This window comes from Ictidomys tridecemlineatus, unplaced genomic scaffold (genome assembly GCF_052094955.1).
Source record: "Ictidomys tridecemlineatus isolate mIctTri1 unplaced genomic scaffold, mIctTri1.hap1 Scaffold_231, whole genome shotgun sequence".
Taxonomy (NCBI): Eukaryota; Metazoa; Chordata; class Mammalia; order Rodentia; family Sciuridae; genus Ictidomys; species Ictidomys tridecemlineatus.
In genome coordinates, this window is record NW_027521991.1 from 331,026 (window position 1) to 352,613 (window position 21,588).

At 53.8% G+C, this 21,588-nt stretch overlaps 1 pseudogene; it reads right to left on the minus strand.

Moving 5' to 3' along the window:
- LOC144373093 (endothelin-converting enzyme 1-like) overlaps positions 1-20,262 on the minus strand; it is a 40,076-nt pseudogene extending 19,814 nt beyond the window's left edge.
- Positions 20,263-21,588: the final 1,326 nt, after the last annotated feature.

Below are 21,588 nucleotides of genomic sequence, written 5' to 3' on the forward strand. Positions count from 1 at the left end.
ATACAGCAGTCACTAATATGCCATTATGTAAAAATGTGAGTATGTAACAGATGTGATTCTGCAATTTGTATTTGGGGTAAAAATGGGAGTTCAAAACTCAATTGAGTCAAATGTATGAAAGATGATATATCATGAGCTCTGTAATGTTTTGAACAATCAATAAAAAAGGAAAATATGAAAAAAAAACAAGGGTGTCAGCAGCAGCAGTCTGCTGCAGAGGATCCAACATTCAGGAGGGCCAGTGTTGTGGGGTAAACTGTAGTCCACAGGTGAGGCTGCTGAGGGGGGAGCTGGGACAGCAAAGTCGGTGATGACTGCAGCAAAAAGGGAGAAGCCTGCAGCTCAGCCCTGCACACACCAAGCCCGCGGCTCTTTGTGCTTGTTTGTTTTGGGGAGTTATTGGGGTCTGAACTCAGGGCCACTTTACCACTGAACCACACTCCCAGCCCTTTTTATTTTGAGGCAGCTAAGTTGCTTGGGGCCTTACTAAGTTGCTGAGGCTGGCCTTGAACTCTTGATCCTCCTGCCTCATCTTCCCAAGCCTCTGGGATTATAGTAGGCATGCACCATCATGCCCAGCGGCAGCTCTGTTTTTTTTTTTAAGTATTTTTTTTTGGTGGACATGATGCCTTTATTTTTATTTATTTATCTTTATGTGATGCTGAGGATTGAATCCAGTGCCTCACCCCGTTAGGAGAGCGCTCCACCACTGAACCACAACCTCAGCCCCAGCAGCTCTGTTTTAAGGACCTAATATGAGAACCTGTACCCAGGGCTTTCCAAAGAGACACTTGGCTTTTCATAACTATCAGCTCCCAACAGATCTCACTTTCCCTTTGGCACCCCAAGGTACCCTGCTCAGAGGTGTGTCCCCCAACACCTCCACATCACGGCCAGCATCTCCTGCATCAGCAGCCTCCAGCCATGCGAGCTATCCCTCTTGAGGTGGCAGATTTTTGTTATGAAGTCCTACAACATTTTAAAAATAAATTGTGGTAAAATATGCTGCACATTTGTAATCCCAGAAACCCAGGAGGCTGAGGCAGGAGGATCTCAAATTAAGGCCAGCATCAGCAACCTAGTGGGACCCTGTCTCAAAATGAAAAATAAAAAGGGCTGGGGATGTGGCTCACCCAGCTGCAGATGACTTTTGCAAGACTTGAACTCTGTGCTTTCCACTTCCCACCCCCACCTGTCTCTGTGAGTCCGACGCTGGCCCGAGCGGCCCGGCTTAAGTGCAAACACAGAGATTCGGGCTTCAATGCTGGTGTGTGTCCCTTGGTGTCAGTTCCTCAAGCAGAGCTGCGCAATGTGTCTGCTCTGGCCCTGTATTCCCCACACGTTCAGTTATTTTTAGTGTGCAGTTTTACAGAACATGAGGCTTTGGGCTGCATATCTCGTCTTTTAGCAAAGACACCTCTACATGTCAATCACTTGGATGGGCATCTGACTTAGCCAGCAAATCCAGAAATTACGATCATCGCTTAAGACCTTCCAAAAGTGGCCCTGGGCCTGGCAGATTTCAAACTCCATTCTCTATTCTCTTGAAAGGGCAAAATGTAAGACAAATACGGGAAGTGAGAAATGCATTCCCTTCATACAGGAAAACCGTACCCATAAAGCCACCTAAGATCCATCCCCGCCTGCTGGGACAGGCAGTCAGTCACAAGACCCCCAATTCACAGAGGCTGAGTTTGCTGATCAGGGAAGGTGACTTTCCTGAGGTTATATGGTTTACTGTGGGGGTTAAATAAAACTCAGGGCACTCGTCTCTGGGTGTATTTGGCGGGGTGCTGGGGATTGAACTCAGGGCCTTGAGCAGGCTAAGCACAGGCTTTACCACTGGGCTCCACCCCAAGGCCATTGTTCCTGGGTTTATTTTTTTATATTTTTAAATTTTTTTTGGTTGTAGATGGACATAATACCTTCCCCTATTTATATGTGATGCTGAGACTTGAACCCAGTTCCTCACACGTGCAAGGCAAGTGCTCTACCATTGAGCCACAACCCCAGCCCCTGCTCCTGGGTTTAAGTGGACATCTAATCCATTGGGGAACAAACATCTCAAAGGACAGATGAGGCTGGGGATGGGGCGGGGGCAGCTCCCAAAGGCGGTATTGTGCTGGTACAAGTCATCGACCAGTTCTCAGTAGGGGGCTGACTGGCGTCATCCCTGGGTGAATGTTCCCACCAACACCGATGGCAAACCCTCACGAGGCTGGGAAGAGAAGAGCACAGTGGGCCCCGAGCCGGCAGGCACCAGCACAGCCCTGCGACATGAGCTGGGTGACATGAGCTGGTGACATTGAGCTGGGCGTGAGGAGGCCTATATCAGAGTCCCCAGCAGGAACCAGGGGCACTGTCTATCCTTTCCCTAAGATGGGGTCAGTGACCCTGCCCCCAGAGCTGACTGCCGCAGGCCTCTCAGCCTGGCCTCCCCCGTGGCCCAGAGCCTCCCCTCTCCCTGGCAGGAGACCCTCAGGCCAATCTCTACATTTTTGTGGCCACAGAATTCAGAGGTGTCTGATGAGACCTTCAAACTGGGTTCCACAATCAGGGTCACCTGAATGCATGGCCTGGTGGCAAAGACCCTGGGAAAGTGGGTTAGTTTACTGAATGTCACCAGTTACAGGGCTCACGAGAGCTTTATGAACTGAGGTGGCGGATCCCTGGTGCAGGGTGAGGCATCAGGTGGGGAAAACCCTACTACTCATCACAAACCTGCTCATTCCAGGAGAGCAGAGTCCTGACAGGGCAATTCTCACAACTCGGAGATAAAGAGCCTTATGCTGACAGCAGGACGTCCACATTTCAGTGTCTTGCTTTAGTGAACTCCTGAGACGCAGGTGCCGAGATCCATCTCCATGGATGTGGAAGTTTTGTTTGTTTGGTTGGTTGGTTGGTGCTGGGGAATTAAACTCAGGGTGCTCGACCACTGAGCCACACCCCCAGCCCTATTTTGTATTTTCTTTAGAGACAGGGTCTCACTGAGTTGCTTAGCACCTTGCTTTTTGCTGAGGCTGGCTTTGAACTCACTATCCTCCTGCCTCAGCCTCCCGAGCCACTGGGATTACAGGTGCGCCTGGCTAATGCAGCAGTTTTAATGGACTAGGACAGTCTGCCCTGACTCAAATCCCCTAGAGGCAGGCCCGAGAGCTGCTTCCCACACCCAGAGCCTAGGAGGACCGGTGGGCACCAACCAACTCAGGCCTGAGGAGTGGGAAAGATGAGGGTGCTTTTGGGCTTCATTTTTACAGGAGAAATGGCAGAGGATAGGGCCGAGGCCCAAACAGCCTGCGGGACGGGAGGTCCTAGAAAAGAATGAGAAGGCCCCCCTCCACCCCTAGAGCAGCAGAAGGTGGTCCGACTCATGGCTCTGAATCCGAACTCCACTTGGGGCTAGCCTGGAACACCATTCTGTTCCAGCAGGTCTAGCCTTGAACCACACGTAAGCCTGGAGTCCCTCTCCTCGATTCATCTTGAGTAGGAGAAGAAAACAAATCTCCAGCTACCAGAGAAGAAGACACTCTGTCCCAGGGTGGAATGATTCAAGTTAATTTAGTGATAGGGACCTGAGAAATATCACTGATCACAAAAGCACAGCACTACTGATATTGACTTCTGGGATGCTACTTTTCCACGGCGCATGCCAGTTTACAAAACAAAATCTCATCTTCTGCGTCATGTTATGTCCTCATAACCTGCGGGCAGGCCAGTCAGGTTTTGGGGGCATCCAGGACTTCTCTAAATGTTAGCCTGTGTGTTTTTTTCATGCACACATGTCCATTTTTCCTGGGTGACAGTCCGTAGTTTTTGAGTTGTTCTCAAAAGACTCCATGACTTAAGAGTTAAGAGCCACTGTCCCTGGTGAAGGCAGGGGCAGTGTCTCATTTGTCTCTGTTCCGGCACAGAACAGGTGTGAGCAGATGAGCAAGGGCTTTTTACCTGGAAGGAAACCAAGGCTCAGGGTGGGCTCCTCATCTGCCAAGGCCACACGGCTCAAGGTGTGACCCTCTGACTCCAGGCCCCCTGCAGGCACTGTGTGGTCTTCAGCCCCTGCTGAAGTTATGACCTTTCCTTTCTTCCATGAAACAAGAGAGTGAAAGCAATGGGGAGAGGCTGCCCCGGTGCAGAACCTGCTGGCCATGCCAGATTGATGTCCATTCTCTGAGCACCATGTCAGAGCCGTGAGGCGAGTGCTCAGGCCGGGCCCCCTGCAGCTGGGGGCGAACTGCATCTCCCTCCACCTCCCGGCCTCAGAGCGGAAAAACAGTGCCAGATGATGCCCAACACAGGCTGCCGATCACCATAACAAACCGCGCGAACCACTCACCCTGCCACCAACCTCCCTGGAGACCCGAGGGGCAGCTGTGCCACCAGAAGGCTGGGCTTTCTTGCCTCAGCCCAGGTCTTTGCATGGGCTGCACCTGTGCCTGGGAGACCCCACCCCCCGCAGCCCTCAGGATAAAGTGCGTCTCAAAGTCCAGGATCTGCTGCATCGGGGTCCAGGTGGTGCCCTAACCCCCGGGCCCAGCAGCCTCCCAGATGGACCATGTAGTGCAGGTATCCAGTCAGCCAGGGACTCAACACTCCCAAACTGCTGCCCATTAGGCCAGGGTGGAGCAGGGATGGCTGTAGCCCTGTGCCTGGGGCCAGAGGGACACACACTTCACCCAGGAAAACCAATGGAAGCACGACTTCCAGAATGAAGCCCACGAGGCCCTGCACACACCAAGGTCCCTGCAGGGCAGGTGTACACTCAGCTTCCCCAGCCCTTCCCCACCTGGCCTCAGTGCCCTGCTTCTCTCGCCCACAGCACTAGGAAGGGAGACTGGGATTGTTTCTTAGTGTCCCCACCAGACCAGAAGCACAGGAAAGCGGGGCCCAAGTGGCCCCTGATACATCTGTCAGATGGAGGAGGAAAAAAGGGAAGGAATTTCCTCCTCGAAGGAAGAGGGAAAGGATGGGAGAGAAGCTGGGAGAAGACCGACCGGCAGTGGAACCCACCGCAGGCGCAGTGTCCGCCCCAGCAGAACAGCAAGGGCCACCAGGCGCTCCTGCCTGAGGGCAAGGAACAGGGAGATCTGTGGGACCACTCTGCTCATTCCTCGGAGACCTCCAGGGCCCAGGACAAGCGGGTCAGCAACAGCACACGGGCCAGAAAGAAGGAAACAGTAGGAAGTCCACCCCAGGCCCTGGAGGCCTGAGCAGCCACCAGGGGGAAGCCTCGGCAAGGCTGACCTACGGAGGAGACAGCAGGTCTCCGTTGAGTCACACCAGTTTCACAGAAAGTACAGGTCTGACTCCCAGTTACACCTCTGGATATCGCCTAGGGACATGGTCAAAAGCTGAGCCAAGCCTGAGTCCCAGGGCCAGCACCCCTGCCCTCAGGAGCCTCCGGGCCCTGACCATGTCTCTTCATCTCCTGTTCACCAAAGGGAGAAGAAACGTCGGAATCCACACCCCACCTTTACTCAGTGCTCGGTGCTGGATGACTGGGAGCTGCTAGGGAAATGCTGTCACACGAAGCAGCCCGGCGAGGGAAGAAGCCTGGCTCTGGAGTCCCTTTGCACTCTGTGGCCACCAGCAGGTAATCTTACTTGTCTGAGCCCCAGTCTATCTGTAACCTGGGCATAAACACCTCCTTCCAAGGGTGGCTTTAAGGTCATGATGAAGTGGGTATGACCCCTCCCCCCAAGAGCCCTGTCCGACTCTGTGTACTCCAGTGGCCCTGCCCCTGCAGTAGCTGGCGCACAGGGTACCTGCAGCTCAGCGGCTGTCACTTTGTGGTAAATGAGCTCCTCATCCCGATGCTTCTCCTGGGGGATGGTGATATTGGCCAGCGCTGTCTCAAAGTCCAGGATCTGCTGCATCTGGGGCCGAATGGCGTCCTCATCCCCCCCGCCCAGCAGCTTCCCCAGCTGGACCATGTAGTTCAGGTATCCGGTCAGCACCTGTGGGACCCAGCAAGCACCCCAAAACTGTCTGTCAGTGGCTGCCACCTGCCGCCCAGTGGGCCAGGTGAGGCCAGCCCAGCTGCGGCCCTGTGCATGGGGCCCAGGAAACATGCTGGAAAACAGCTCTGGGGAGGAGTCTGGCGCTATGTGTATTCACTGGTGTCCATGGCGCTCCTGGTAAAGCCCACCGCCTCTGGGCACACACAGGTCCCTGAGGCTGGCCCCTGCTGCTCTGGCCCTGCATTCAGGGCTCGTCCTCAGCCATCTTCCTGTTCTGGAAATGCACCTTTTCTGAATCACCCTCTGCCACCATGTCCCTAGAGCTGAATCAAGTCCTTTCTTGACTCCCTCTGCCCTGATCACAATGTATACAGTTGGCATCTACTTGGGTGGTCAGTTAAGTAATGTCTCCCTCTCTTACTGGACCTTGAGCCCAGTAGACAGGAGAGTGAACCTCAGGTGGGCCGGGCAGGGGAAGGGAGAGCTGTGAGGGGTTGGAGGTGATCTGGTTGTGGCTCTGGATCTCCCCACTTACTGGCTGTGTGACCTTGAACAGGTCACTTCTGTCTCTGAGACTTATTTCTTCCTCTGTATAGGGCAAGGTAAAACAAATATCCATTTGACAGATAAAGCAAATGATGTTCAGAGAAGCTGAGTGACTTTGGGGTGACTGGGAGGGTTAGAGGTGAGGTATATAAAAGGTCTGAGACCCTCAAATGGTGGGGGCTGCTACTGCACCTCTTTACAATGGGGACAAATGACACCTAACCCCTGTCCTTTGTGCCCACAGTGCCTGCATATGAACTAGCGAGCCTGGGGGCATCCCTCCCCTGACTGGGCTGCCTGTTGCCCATCAGGAAAGTGATACCCCTGTGTTCCCCCAGCTTCTAAGACCTGCCCAGGTATGCTGTGGGGGACACGGTGGAAGAACCACTGCAAAGTCCCACTCACCTTCTCGTTTTCAGTCTTGTTCAGGTAGTAATCTCTGGAGGGCAAGCCCAGGCCAGACTGGTCCACCTAAAGAGGGAGGCAGAGTGAGAGGAAGGCCCTGCTGCAGGCTTGTGTGTCTCCTGCGGCCTCTGCCTGCCCCAGGACTTCTCACACCAGGCACTAAAGACCAGCTCAGGTCCCAGGAAGAGCACAAGCCGGTAGCCGAAGTCACAGATGGGATCACTCAGTGATAAGACAGACATGTTCCTGCCCACCTGTGGGGTCAGCTGCAGGGACCTGGGCCCTTCTGAGGGCTGGACAGAGCCTCCTTCCTCTTCAAACACCCCTTGCCTCAGCAATGCACTCTACTTCTCTAAACCCTTCCCAAGTGGCGAGGAGCCAACACAGTGACTTAATCTTAACCCAAGTTACTTAACCTTTCTGATCCCCAGGTTCCTCGCCCAGAAAGTTAGGGATAACACCTAACCTTCGGAGCTGGAATGAGGATTCAAGAGGACAGTGTCAGTACAAGGTTTCCTGAGAGTGGGGCAGGCAGAGGAGGGTCAATTCCTGATGGCTACCATTGGAACCTTCTGGCCACACCTTGACTCAACTTGGGTAGCTGCTATTATAGTTCATTAGGATGAAAAGGAAAGTGTAGCTCAGTGAGGGTGATGCTTGTTAAGGTCACACAGTGAGTGAGTGGTGCGGTTGGGCTGAGAACTAAGCCTTTATGACCCCTAATCTGGGGGCTCTCCTGGGTGTGCTGATCCTCAGCCTTGGGCAGTCTCTGGTGGGAGAGATGGACCAAAAGCATTCCAAGCAGCACCACAGAGCCAGAGGCTAAGGGAGGGGACAAAGAGGTGGCTACAGCTGTGCCCAGGAGTTGATATCACTTGTCATTTCTGTGGCCCATGATGAGCTGCCCACCGAGATGGCTAGTCTGCCCTCTCATAGTCTCTTGCCTGTAAAAATCTCACTGCTTGGGGCTGCCAGAAATAACCCCGGCTTAGAAACCAGAGCCTGCTGCCGCGGCCCAGGGCAGGTCTCCCTCCACCCCAGGAGGCCACACCCTTTGCTTCCCTGGCCCAGGCCTGCTCACCTGGATCACATTGCTATTGGAGTTCTTAGAGTCTGCACTGACATAGACGGAGAAGAAGGGTGAGGTTCGGTAGTGGGCAGTGACCACCTGCAGGGTGTCCTGGAAGTTGTCCTTGGCCCAGGGACTTGTGATATTCCAGCCTCTGAGCTGGGAGAAGGCAGAGCAGATAGGGAGGGGAAGGTGGTAAGGAGCCTGTATGCAAATTCTGGTTCTGCAGCTGACTTGCTCTGTGACCCTGGAGCAGTCATCTGACCTCTGGGAGCATCCAGAGCAAATGAAAGGGCTTCTGACCTGTGACCTGGAGACCCACAGAGGGAGCAAAGACTCATCCTTAACAACTGAGCTGTGAATCCCAGAGACTTTGCCCCCTGTGCTGTTCATTTGTTGGACAATCAATCACACGAACGTGATTACTATTAAGACATAAATCCAATTGTGACTATGGGAAATAAGGCTCTGTATTTTGAAAAAGGCTGATAAGCTAGGGTCTACCTTGGTCTCTCTCCAAGTTGGGACTTAAAAAAATTCTCTTTGGTCCTCCAGGATTGGCACACACTGGCACATGGGGCCTGTGCCAGAGAGGAGGGACTGGGAGAGTCCCCATGCCTGCAGCAATACCTTCCCCGAACTGAGATAGGATGGCGAGCCCTTGAGCAAGCAAAGGGTGGCCAGAAAAGCCGCAGCCATCTCTGTCTGTGCCAGGCAGCCTGGCCCGGAGGGAAGATTTCTCCTGGGCTCAGGAGCAAGGCGAGGCCTCCAGCCAGCACGTCTGGCTCTGTTGCTGGCCTAAGACTCCCTGTTGGTTTCTCTGGAATAACACACACCTCTCGCACACTCACACCCACCTCCTGAGGAAAGGGAAGTGGCAATCCAGAGGAAGAGATTCCCAGTGAATATCGTCCCCAAGGCCCACGCAGATGCACTGAGGCACTTGGATGTCCTCAACAGATGCTGACACACAACCCCACACATTACAACAGACAGTCCCCCCATGCACAGACGTGCATGCACACGCAGTGGCAGACAGACAGGCTGCGTGTTCCAGCTGGGTGCGGAGGCTGGAGGTGTGGGGTGGCTGAGCACCAGTGGGCCTGAGAGCTGCAGCCAGAGGGGCTGGCAGGAGGCGCGGCAGGAGGGAGGCCAGAGTGTGTCCCAGGGACTCACCTTCTCAATCAGCTCCATCAGGGGCTTGGCCCTGAGCTCCTCGATCCTGGTTTCATTCATACATGCGCGGTAGTATACTTGGGCCTTCCTTTCTGCCTCACTCGAGCTGGCTGTGGAATTTTCTAGAAGGATAAGAGATAGCAGATATTGAATAAGCCCCCATTTACCTGCTGGGGATCCCCAGGCAAGATTCTTTTGGAGCCTCGGTGCTCCCCACTGTGAAGCTGTCAGGGCAGCTGCTCTCAGGGAGCAGCCAGCCCCAGTGGGTATGAGTGCCCCCATCCTAGTTGGGTGCAGATCAGGAGGGCATGCCCTGTCTCTGCCCATCTGCTGATCAGGCCTGAGGACCTGTCCCTGGCATGCCAGCCCGGGCCCACCCAGCAGGACAGTCGGCATCCCTGCCAGCCAACATGTGGCAGGAACTCCCCTGCCTGGTGCTGGGACAAAGCCATGTCTTGGCTTCAGATCGCAGCTCACCTTCCTTGTGAGAAACACTGGGGTTGAGTGAAGCCTGAAAGGCCTCATTCACTGTGAATTGACTTTCCGCTTCCTCCTGGGGGGGGGGGCAGGCGCAGTCAACAGACCTGCGGACGACTCCAAGGGCTGTTTTCCCCGTCCCTCCCCAACTCAGGCCAGCAGCACCTCATCCTCTTTGGTTCCCAGACCCCCACCCACCCACCCGGAGACTCCCTTCCCATCCCCCCTGTCCTTAGCCCCTGGTCCAGAGCCGCCTGCTGAAGGCCACCCTCCTGTGTGAGCACAGCACGGAAGGTCCCCATCTGTACCTGGCGAGTTTGAGTACTCAGGTCCCCAGGACCTACTATGTGCTGGGGCTTCTGGGCCTGCATGTTTGTCTCAGAGCTCTACTCCAGACCACGTCAGATTCCTGGCCTCTGCGTCCATCTGTCCAGCTTGCTCCCACCCTGGGCTGGCCACTTGTCCTTCTCTCAGATTAGTTGCTCTCTGACTTTAAACCTCTTCCTTTGCTTTCTCCCAAGATCTCTCCAAACCCACCTCCTCCATAGGCACCTTTCTCGTGGGCCTCTATCGACCCATCCATCCATCCATCCATCCATGGGACGCAGAGCAAAGGGTTGCTCTCTGCCAGGTACTGTGGGTACTCTGGGGCCAGACAACAATGTCCTCAACCCCAGGAGGCTTCGGCATGGGACCCTGCTAAAACCCCACTTGCTTCCATCCTTTCTATTTTTTTTACTCAGAACCTCTCCTATGTTGCTCCTTCCAGAACATTCTCAGCACTCTGGTCACAAAATTAAGACCTGCTCTCTATCCCCAAAGAGCTTACAGTCTAGCGGGGACATACATGTGCCAAGGAAGGAACACAGCACACAAAAGTGCTTTAACACTGCAGAGGCTCTGGAACACAGAGAAGCACCCCTCTCTGGGGGTGGGGGGGCCTTAAGAGGAGGTTCTATTGGAGCTGGGTCTCAAAGAGAAACAAAGGCGGTCACCAGGTAGAAACAGGGCAAAGGGCACTGGGTGGAGGGAATGGATAGCGTGGGGCCAAGGAAGGAAGCAGGAAGGGCCTGCTGCTAGAAGAAAAGGAAAGTGTGTGGCATTCACTGGGTGCCAAGGGCACGAGTCACTTCCTGGCCAGTCTTTAATCAGCTTCTCCAGTTCTCAACCCAGAAGGCTCCCCATCCCTCCATTCTGGCATAAATAGCACCATGGCTATCACTGGTCAGAGGGCATCAAGCCCAGTCTAGCTGAGATCTGGGAGGTAGCCCCGGAAAGGGCACTCAGCGGGCTGGACTGAAGACAGGTCAGAGCCAAGAGAAGGCCCTGAATGAGATATGGAGGTTAGGGGCTTGAACAATGAGGGGCAAGCCCTGCCCAGGAGACCAAGGGCTGCTGCTGGGCTCTGGAGACACCTGTGTGAGGCTTCCTGGGGACAAAAGAGGGAAAGGGGGCCAAGCTAGGGTTGCTGCCACACCTCCGACTCAGGAAGCAGAGCATGGGGCGGCAGAGGGGAGTCCCTCACCCCAGTGGCCTCAGCTCTGTGGCAATGCTTTTCCCTTCCCAGCAGCTAGGCTCTTGGAAGGACAAGCAGGAGAACTGTCATCATTTGCCAGGCCCAGAAGCTGCACCTCACCATCCACATCTGGCTCCATTCATGACCCTGAATGCCAGGGCCACTGTTAGGGGAAGTGCTCTGTGCACAGGTAGAGGGCCTGGCATCTCCCTCCTCCAGAGCCCAAGGCCACCCAGATAAGAGGCCCATGGAAGGCTCACCAGGAACAGCCTGGCTGTGCTAATCACAGCACATTCTGAGTTCCAGCTTGAGGCTGCCTGGCCCTTCCTTCCCTAGCACTTGGAGGTCAAGGACACTGCCTTCAAACATGGCCTCCCTCTCTCCTTTGTTGAACGGCTCCCCAACCAAGCTCAAAGTTCCTCCAGCAACCTGGGATCCTACTCACTGGCTTTCCCACAGCTGTGGGTTTTTGGTGGCCACCAGGCTGGGTGTGGAGATGCACGGATCTGTCCGAGGAAGCTGGCAGCCCAGTAGTGAACAGATGGCAACTAAAGTCACAAGAGTGTTTGATTCCACACAGGGGAGTATGAAGAGAAGGTGCCAGAAGCCATGAGAGGATGGTGGGAGAGGCCTGGGAAAGTGGCCAGAGGAAGCCCTGCTTGGGCAGGAGGAGGCTGACGTGGAGCGGGATTGGGGCTGTGTGGGCTGCCTCGCCCCACATTGTGTCTTAGTCATCCCTGTGTCCCCAGAACCTGAACAGGCACAAAGTAGGCCTTCAGCAACATGTGCTCAAAGAAGGGAGCTCAGCGTCCGTGTTTAACAAGGCAGGATGTCACCTCAGGGGAGGAGGTTGATGGGGCTGGTGCCACCCAGGATTTGCATGGAGAGGAAATGCAGGTGTGTGCTGTGCTATGCCCCCTCCAGGGGCACCATGCCTGGACCCCGCTTCAGCTCTGGCTGGGGCAGGAGCCCTGGTGGAAGTTCAAGTTCCTCTTCCCACCTCTGCTTCCTGGAGCCCAGTGATTCTCCCACCCCTCTCCTTCCTCACTCAAGGGCTCCAAGGACAAGTGCTGAAGCAAGATGGCCAGGTGGAGGCCACTGGAGTAGATCAGGTGGGCCAAGATGGGGGCATGGGCCAGCAGAGGAGGGGTGAGAGTATCAGGAATGGTGCCAGGCTTCCTCAGCCTGGGCAAGCAGCTGCCTTTACCAGGATGTGGAGCCCGGGAACCAGTGGAAAGTGAAGAGCGTCGGTCTGAAGTTCAGGTTCAGACACCTGGGGATCTCTACCACACCCCCGAGTGGACCTCTGCCCTGAGCCTCAGCCACTGACTCGTGAGACCTCCAGTAAGTTACCCAACCTCTCACCTATAAATTGAGTGTGGTACTAGTAAGAGCCGCAGTGGGAACTGTTAGGATGAGATGTACACACACGGCCACACCCACACAGGGGTGGCTGGTCCCCAGAGAGGCTTAAGTGGCCTGGGTTCAAATTCCAGGAAGCCCAAGCCGCTGTGGGCTCTACTCTCCCAGGCAGGCGCCTCCCCTCCCCTCCCTGGGCCTAACCTTCTCCCTGTCTCTGATGCTGAATCCCCATGGGCTGTCCATGAGATCTCGGTGCAGGGCCTGGCCTGCAGTAGGCACCAGGAATGGCAAAAACACATGGTATCCTTATGTTTTTTCTCCTGCAGAACAAGGCACCTTCTTTATCAGCTCCTGCTTTCCCCAGCAGGATGGGGCTCCGGAGGCCTGACTGTTGGAACTGAGTCTGTGGTTTTTATCTAAAACAAACACAGGTCCTGCCCTGATGGCCAAGTGGGGGCCCCACATGTCCCTGGCCAGGCAGTCCTGCTGCAGCCAGGGAGACCATGAAATTCCCAGCCCCCATCCCGCAGCCTTCCTGGGTCACTGCTCTGCCCCCCTGGGTTACCGCTCTGCCTGCCTGGGCTCGTTCAGGCTCCTGAGGAGTGATGTGGGAAAGGGTGTTCCAATAAAAACTCCCAGAGGAAGAAGTGGACCGATTAAATGGGATGCTGTCCTTCCTCTCCGGGACTTTGGGGAAGTGACTGGGGAAGTTTCTGGAACTCAGGGCCCCAAGAAGAAAGTATCCAGGCAGTTGGAAACTCTGTGGTCTGGTCCCAGGCTGCCAAACAATTTCTATGCCCTTGGGACCCCAGAGTGGCCCTGTCTCTAGAATGTGTCCCGCACGGAGCTACCATTTCAGAGACACAGCCTGTCACAGAGGGGAGGAAGATGAAACAGCAAATGCGGGAAACATAAAAACAAAACCATGAGTGATGACACAGGGTAACCTGATTCGTTGCCAGATCAGTGACGTGGACACATCTCATGCTGCTGGAATAGTGTGCATGTGTAGATTGGTGTTTGGGATAGAAGGAAGGAGGCTGCAAACTTTTCCTTATCATCCCGGTATTGCTTGAATTGTTACAAGCTCGCATTATGTTTTTTTGTTATGCAAAATATATATGATATTGTAGATATTGTAGAATAAACCTGGCAGTACCACGATGTAGCTCAGGCCCTAAGAAGCCCTTGGAAGACTCAACAGAGGCAGTGGGTCGAAGGGGTCTTGAAGGGCCGGGTGGGGGCACTCTAGAGACTGGATCCAAGCACAGTGGGAAAGCCTCAGGCAAGGGCCAGGCTAAGGAGTGAGGGGCCTGTCTGTTGGCTTCCCCGATGATGTGAGGCCATACTTTTTTTTTTTTTTTTTTGGTACCTGGGACTGAACTCAGGGTCGCTTAACCACTGAGCCTCATCCGCAGCCAGCACGTGAGCTAGACGCCACTTCACAGGTGGAGAGCTGAGGCCTGAGAGGCTGGTGGCCCTCTGCAGTCACACAGCTTGTCAGGATGAAGTCCGGTTGGAACCCACCCCACCAAGAAGGGCGCCTATGCCCTGCTGAGCCTTTGGTGGGTGCCAGGCCCTGTGTGTGGCCCTCTGAACCACACGTGCCAGTCAGTGTCACAGCAGACTCACTCCCGGTGGCACTGGCTCCTCCATTTCACAGAGACTGGAGCTACGGTGGAGAGAAGCAGGTCACTTGGCAGCGGCCAAGCTCGCAGGCCAAGGCCACCAGACTTCGCAGCTCTCTGGTCTGCCTCCTGATACCATCAGCCCCTGGCCCTGGGGTCAAGGGTTTGATGGCCTGGTGCCGGCTGTTCTGTGCCCGGCTCAGAGCAGCTTTCCATGTACAACAGGACTCTCAGGGACACGGTGATGTAAGGCTACGGCCCAGGCCTGGAGGCCACTCCTCATGAGCCCTGCCAATGTACAGGGAACAGGACAGGATGGATCCAATCTACGCACAGGTCTAAGGTCCTCCCAGTAAGAATCAGCTCCAGGCCAGTGGGAGGCCAGCACCCTTGACCACAAAGCAAAAGGAGTGGTTCTGGGCCTAATTGCCCATCTTTCTTCCTCCCCCCCCTCGATGCTATCTGCCCCCCAGAGCACCAGCCCCACTCCATTCTGGAATGAAGGTATGTTCTTGGCAAAATTATTTCACATTTCTGAGCCTCAGTTTCCTCATCTGTAAAATGGGAACGATAATCCCTAAATTCCAGAATGTTAATGAGAATTAAAGAGGCAGTAGATATAAACAGCCTAAAACATAACAGACACTCAAAAACTGCCAGTGTCCTTCCCACTCTCCTTCAGCCCTCAGTGTTCTGTGCTCCCTTCAACACAGTGACAAGGGAGCTATGTCTGTCCCTTATACCTGAGGAGAGGGCATGGGACAGGGGAAAGGACACAGGACCAGGAATCAGGCCAACTATGAGACTATCTTGAGGACCTCTCTGAACCTCAGTTTTTTCATCTATCAAATGAGGTGAACGATACCTCCCCAGTTTCCACCCTACAGGATAAAATGGGATGACAGTTCAAAAGTGTTCTGTGAACCGTACAGTCCTGTGTGGGGATTAATGTGAGGAATGAGAGTACTATTACTGCAAACAGCAACCACCACGTGCAGACTGAGGAGAGCTCTTTACTCATATTTTCCCATTAAATTTTATAACCTGGAGGAGCGCGGTTGCCAGTGTGTCAATGAAAAATCAGGCTACGGAACTGGCCCAGACCCCGCAGTGAGAGTCAGCACTGAACCCAGCCCACCTCGCTACATGTCTGGACCACCCACTGCTTCGTTATGGTCCTGCCAAGGCCCTGTCTGTCAGAGACCAGCTCCAACAGGGGGTCTCAGGAGACGAACGGATGGTGAGGAGTCGGCGAAAGAGGGGGTGGAGAAACAACACAGACACCAAAGTGAAGGTGTTGATCCCAATCTTTACTTGTGAAGTTGATCATATATACTTTTCATTTTGGCAGGCTTACTTTACTTTGTGGTTACAAAACAGGAATCATTATTCAAACAAAACAAAATATTACGTAGCTACAATTAGAATAGAATAATGTATCTTGGCTTATGCATAAGCAAGCATTTGTACTTTCAGTTCGCGTTTTGCTTTGAGCAGTTTCTGCTTAGTTAACTTTTAATAATAGTTACAAATGTCCCAAACTATTGGCCTATACCTTGACTATTCTTTCTTGACTTACTGACTGGAACCAGTGCCATGGTTACGGCAAGGGGTTGATTTGTTATTACTTTTAATCAAACAAAAGTAAGAGCACAAACCATTGTACACAGGAACAAGAACAAGTTGCCCAGTACTAAGCACTAATCTATCTTCTTAACATTAATTTTTCTTCTCTAGATTTTAATTTAATTTCTCAAAAACTTCCTTGACAGGAATACAGGGAGTTTTTCTTTAGACATTAACAATTTACACTCCACAGCTGAATCATTGCATTTAGAGCAAACAGATCCATTCTTTAGAAGTAGTTGCATTAATTGGGAAAGTCATGATTTTTCCTTTATACTTAATGGTCATATGAGAAATCAAAACTATACTTATTAAAGGAATACAAAATCAAATCAGCCCATTCCCAGAAACATACTGCGCTCCTCCAGAGGATGGACGCCTTGTGCCATCCACCTCAGTAGGGCCTTGCCATTGCCTGAGTCAGGGGAGGGGCGCAGCACCTGGCTGTGTCACTGGGCTCTGGGGAAGGGACTGTCCTGAGTTGTAGCCTTGAAACCACAGACATATTTGCCACTTGAGCTTCCAGATCTGAAACAAAAGGCGGCACCCCCTTTGGAAGACACCTTTGGTGGCCTCAGATGGCCCGGGGCCATCTCAGGCTGGGACTTGGCCATCTTGGCCTGCAGATTCCTTCAATCCACGTTCAAGTACCACCCTGCTCCATCCCTGGGGGGCCAGCAGGAGGCTGTCGCTGCACTGGGTGCTGAGGGGCATCCCACCCAGGAAATGCCCAGGTCAAGGAGAAAGGACAGGCAGGTTTTACCTGGTGTCAGCTGTGCCGCAGCACGAGGCACGAGTGAGTCAAGGACTCCTTCACCTGTGTACATGTTCCCACCTTCACCAAGAGCCCCAGCTGCCTTGATTTCATAATTGTCAAATTAGAATCATTTCCTGTCTCGTAAGGAGATGACTGTCCTTTTGAGAAGATTTGTCCCCTCTCAGGTAGCTTCTTCATTTTACCTACCTTGGGTGTCTTGAGTGGTTTTCAAAAAGTTAATGAGTATTTGTCAAAGCCAAAGTCTGTCCAGCATGGCTGCATGGATTATTTTTTTTCATAATCTGGCCCTTCCCAGCATTTAGGGTCCCAGGACAGGGGATAGCAGGGGGCAGCAGTAAAAGGTCCCTACTGCCAAGGGGTTTGAGTCAGGAGTGGGGTGCAGCCTGGCTCTGCAACTCCCTCTGGGTTCCATGGGGCTGATGGGAATTCAACAACATGAACCAGAAGTCCAGCTGCACAAAGGCAGGCGGGGAATTGGAATCTGAGGATGAAACCATCAACCCCAAAGTCAAAAGTACTTTGGAGAGTCTGTGAGGCCACGGAAGACCCTGCCTACGTGGACAACTTAACTCTCCGATAAGCTGTTAGAACTTCCGTTGGGCCTTAAAGTCTGATGTGGTATGTCCAGCCTTGACTCCATTTGCTCACAGCTTTCAAAACTCAGTCAATGCTAGCCAAGGACGATGCTGCATCCTGAAGCCACAAAATAAAATGACCACAGCTATCAGCTCCTGTGTGCCTGGTATATGTCACAGACGAGCTGACGCATCACAGTGTGTTCTGTAGTGCTCAAAGCCCTGCATGATTGTAATCTCAACTACTTTGGAGGCTGAGGCAGGAGGATTGCAAATTTGAAGCCACCCTGGCCAATTTTGCAAGTACCCTGTTTCAAAACTTTGACAAAGCACCTGCCTAACATATGCAAGGCCCTGAGTTTGATTCCCAGCACCTCAAACAAAACAACTCTACAGTTTGATGTTATTAATGCTGTTACACAAAGAAACTGAGACTAGAGATGAATAACTCACACAGCAGGGCCCCACAGCGAGTGACAGGGCAAAGCCCCTCCTGTGACCAGGCCTGGCTGGCAGGTGCAGTAGGTGGCGTCCCCTGCAGCCCATTCCTTAGTGTCCCCATTGGTGCTTACCCAGCAGGTACTTGATGATGGCTTGATTGTGTTCCCAGAGGTTGCTGAAGGTCCCCCAGCGTGAGTGGCCATCAGGCACGGTGTTGGCCTTGATCCAGCCCCCACAGGCATAGCTGAAGAAGTCCTGGCAGGGGTCCACCGTGGGGTCCATGGAGTTCAAGATGGAGCTGGTCACTGAGATGCAGGCCTCGCTCAGGCACACTGGGGGTGTTCCTGGAGGGGTAAGGGAAAAAAGTCAGTTATGGGCAGGGAGGAGGGTTGGGGAGGGCAGCGCAGGTAGCCTAGGGCCCCCAGCACACAAGCTCCACCCTTGCCCTGACCGAACAGACTAGGAACTGGATGGTCACTAGACCCCGAACAAGAAAGGGTTCAGCAGCTTCATGATCTTCTGGTTTGTGAAATAAGACTTCTGCCCGTTGCCTAAAGTCCCTTCTGTGGCTTAAAAGAACCTAGAGCCCAGGTGCTTTTTTCTCTTTCTAGGGATTGAATCCAGGGGCTCTTCACCACGGAGCTATATCCCCAGCCTTTTTACTTTGAGACAGTTTTGCTAACCGACATAATCTGGGATTACAGGAGGGCACCAGCACACCCAGGGGTGCTTTTCCCTTAATCAGCTCTTCCTCCACAAAGATTCTCTAACTTCTTATTATTCCCTGACGCTCAACACACTTATCCACTCATTCACGCACTCAGCTACTCCACAAAATCAATACTGAGGCCCTTTGCCGAGTACAGAGTGTGTGTGAGGCGGGGAGACAGGAGGCAGTCTTTCCCTTCAGGAGCCGACCCTTTTCTGTTGGGGACATACATGTTACATAAGCAAAGTCAAAACACACCAGGAGAAACTGCCACTTATTTACAAAACTAAACTGAACGTTGACTAGGAGCCAACTGGGAGATGCGGACATATGGTACTAGGACTCAGGGACAGGGAAAGGAAATGGAGAAGCCATTCCCTCACCAGGCAGGAGAACTGCTTGTCCCAATTGAGGGGGGGGTGGGTCGGTGGCTGAACAACCCTAAACCAAAACAATAAATAAATAAACAGAAACAACCTGAGAGGCTGGTTTGCTAAAGGCGTGAGCAAGGGCTGGACCCTGCCTCAAGGCTGTCTGATGAGGTCTTGCAAGGGACCAATCTGGCAGGTCCCCAGAGGCTCATGGCCTGCCCACAGGAGCCACCCAGGCCACAGGGGGGACTGCTTCCTGAACAGGCTGGGCACCAGGACCACCACCCACGTTCACGGTCTTTCAACCCTTGCTCCAGCGTCAGATACGGATGGGATATCCCTGAGGAATCTGAGGCTCTGAGAGAGCGACCAGATCAAGGTCATCCAGCCGCACAGGAGAGCTGAGAGCCAATGCTGGCCTGTCCTGGCCCAGCAGCCCCAAGGCCGTGTTTTCCTGCTGTCCATTTCCTCTTTGGTGGCCACAGCAGGGGCTGAAGTGGCCTGATTGGCAGGATTGGTTCTTTCATCACACAGGGAGGCAGTGAGGCTGAGTAGCTTTGGAGACTGGTAGATCTGGGTTCAAATCTGGTGCAGAGACCTCCTGTACGAGCCTGGGTTGGGGGCGCAGCTCGGCAGTATGCATCTGCCACCGAAGGCTGAAGCTAACCCAGTGGGCAATCTACCTACTCCCATAGCGTCCTTGAAATGCCCTTGGCGGCAGCAACATTTGGAGGCTTTCGCTTGGCCTACAGCCAACAGGGAACAGCTCAGGGGGCTTCAGAGTCTCCCCCAATTTACAGCTAGAGTCAACAGAATTGAGCTGACTCCTGAGAGCAGAGTAGCCACCCAGGGCTGCAGCCAAGAACTCCAGGACTGACCTGTGGTGGACTCCCAGCTGCTAGCCATAGACGTCCTCAGCGGGCGCCCCCTGGCGGCTGCGCGGCGCTCCCACAGCCCTGAGCGGCGCTCCCAGGGTCCTCTGCTGCTCACAGGAAAGGCTGTGCACGCATGGCGCGCGGGGCGGAACCTCTTGCAGCAAGATGGAGGGCCGAGTGCCGGGCTTCTTAGTAGCCTTCCAGGCGAAGGGCTGACCGGAGGCGGTGAGGACGCGGGTGCAGGAGCAGGACTTACGGCAGTGCGGCCTGACAGGTAAGTGGGCTGCAGGAGAAGGGCCGCCCAGACGCGCCACCTGGTGCACACCAGGTTTTCGTGAGCCGAGTCTCGCGAAAGGAGGTTTCCCCGCGTGCCGGTGCTTCCCCTCCGCCGGTAGGGGGTGGGTGGAGCTCGGCGCGAGGCACTTCCGGGTAGCCGGGCGGTGGGCGAGGAAACGTGCCAAGTGGGGCGCGAATCCCGGGTCCAGGCGCTCCGGCTGTGGGGGTGATGCTGGTCGGACTCGGAAGACGCACCGCCTCTTTGACTCTCCTGACGGAGCCTGCACAGGGCCGCAGGTGGCTGGCCGCTGGGTGGTTCTCCCCGCGGCGTTCGGGCCACTCACGCTCGCGCCGTCCTGCGCTGTCAGTCGGGGTCCGTCCTGCCCTGGGGAGCCACCGCAGCGACCCTCACCGGCCTCCCCCGCCCCGTTCCTCGCGGGAGCCCGGGACCGTCGCGGCGCCCGTGGGAGGCGGAGTCGTCGTCAGTCGTCTCGCGGAAGCGCTGGTGGAGCGCGGGGGGCGTGGGCGAGGGCAGGACTGGGGGGGGGGCTCGCCGGAGGTTCCCGCCCGGAGAGCGGCCGTCTTAGTGGAGAGCGCTCGGCCCGCCCCTGACTGTGGGGTCCCACCCGCGGTTCAGTGGCTCTCGGGAAACGAGGCTCCGCCGGCTTCCCTCAGAGGGTGGTGGGCGGGTGGAGAGGGGCCTGTGTGCGCGGCTGGTCCGCCGCAGTGACCCGGAGAGACTGCAGGGGACTGCGGAGGTGGCGGGTCGCCGGGGAAGCCTTGGGAAGAGCAGTCGGGGTGTAAACTACCAGGCAGTGCAGGGAAGAGGGGGAACACCGGACCCAAGGGTAGCGACTGGTCATCCTGTTTGTTAAAGTAAATGGATATTTTGGGAAACTGTTTGTGAGCTAAGATTTTTCTTTTCCTGATTCCAGCAGTCGTGTGTGTTCTTTGTAAAACATTTGGGGAAATAGCCTATGCCTTTGGTGGGTTCCTGGATTCCTGGTCCTGGAGGTAGATACCACCGTCATGAGCCAGTTCTGTGATGGTTATCCAGCAGTTGCCCTTCCTACAAAAAACTTTATGGTGACCTAATTCCCTATATTAAATCCTTTTCTGTTTAACTTCTTTTTGGATATTTTTTTTTTTAGTTTTGCAGTCATCTTCTAAGTATTAAATATTGTTATCTTTGTATAGTTTCATATCATTTTAATTAAACATGTTATTATATACTAATTATAGATTCACATGCAGTTTAAAAAAAAGAGATCCCATGGAACCTTCCTCAGTTTCCCCAGTGATAATATCTTGCAAAACTTCTGTAGAATATCATAGCCCAGACATTGACTGGAGTTTTAGAACAGAGGTCTGACTTTGGAGAGCCAACAGATCATTTAGAACAAGAGGAAGCTTCAAACTGCAAGGCATCCTGATCTCACAAGAGGGGAAGGTTAATCATGGCAAGGTCTTTTGGGCGTGAGTACCTGGACTGCCTCATTATAGTCACCTCCTCCTAATCACATATGGTAAAGGGTGAGTGATTAGATAATGACAAGTATCATCACCATTGCATCACACATAATTAATCCTCTCCTAAAATTCCACTATGCCTGCTGTCCATCCCTCCCCAGTCTCCTTCACCCTGACAAACACTGTGTCTTTTCACTGTCCTGAGGGTGGTCTTTTCCAGAGTGTCATGTAGTTAGAATCATGCAGCATGTAGCCTTCTCAAATTGCTTTTCATCACTGAATATCTGCCCTTGAGTTTCCTCCATGTATTTTTATATAGCTTATAGCTCAC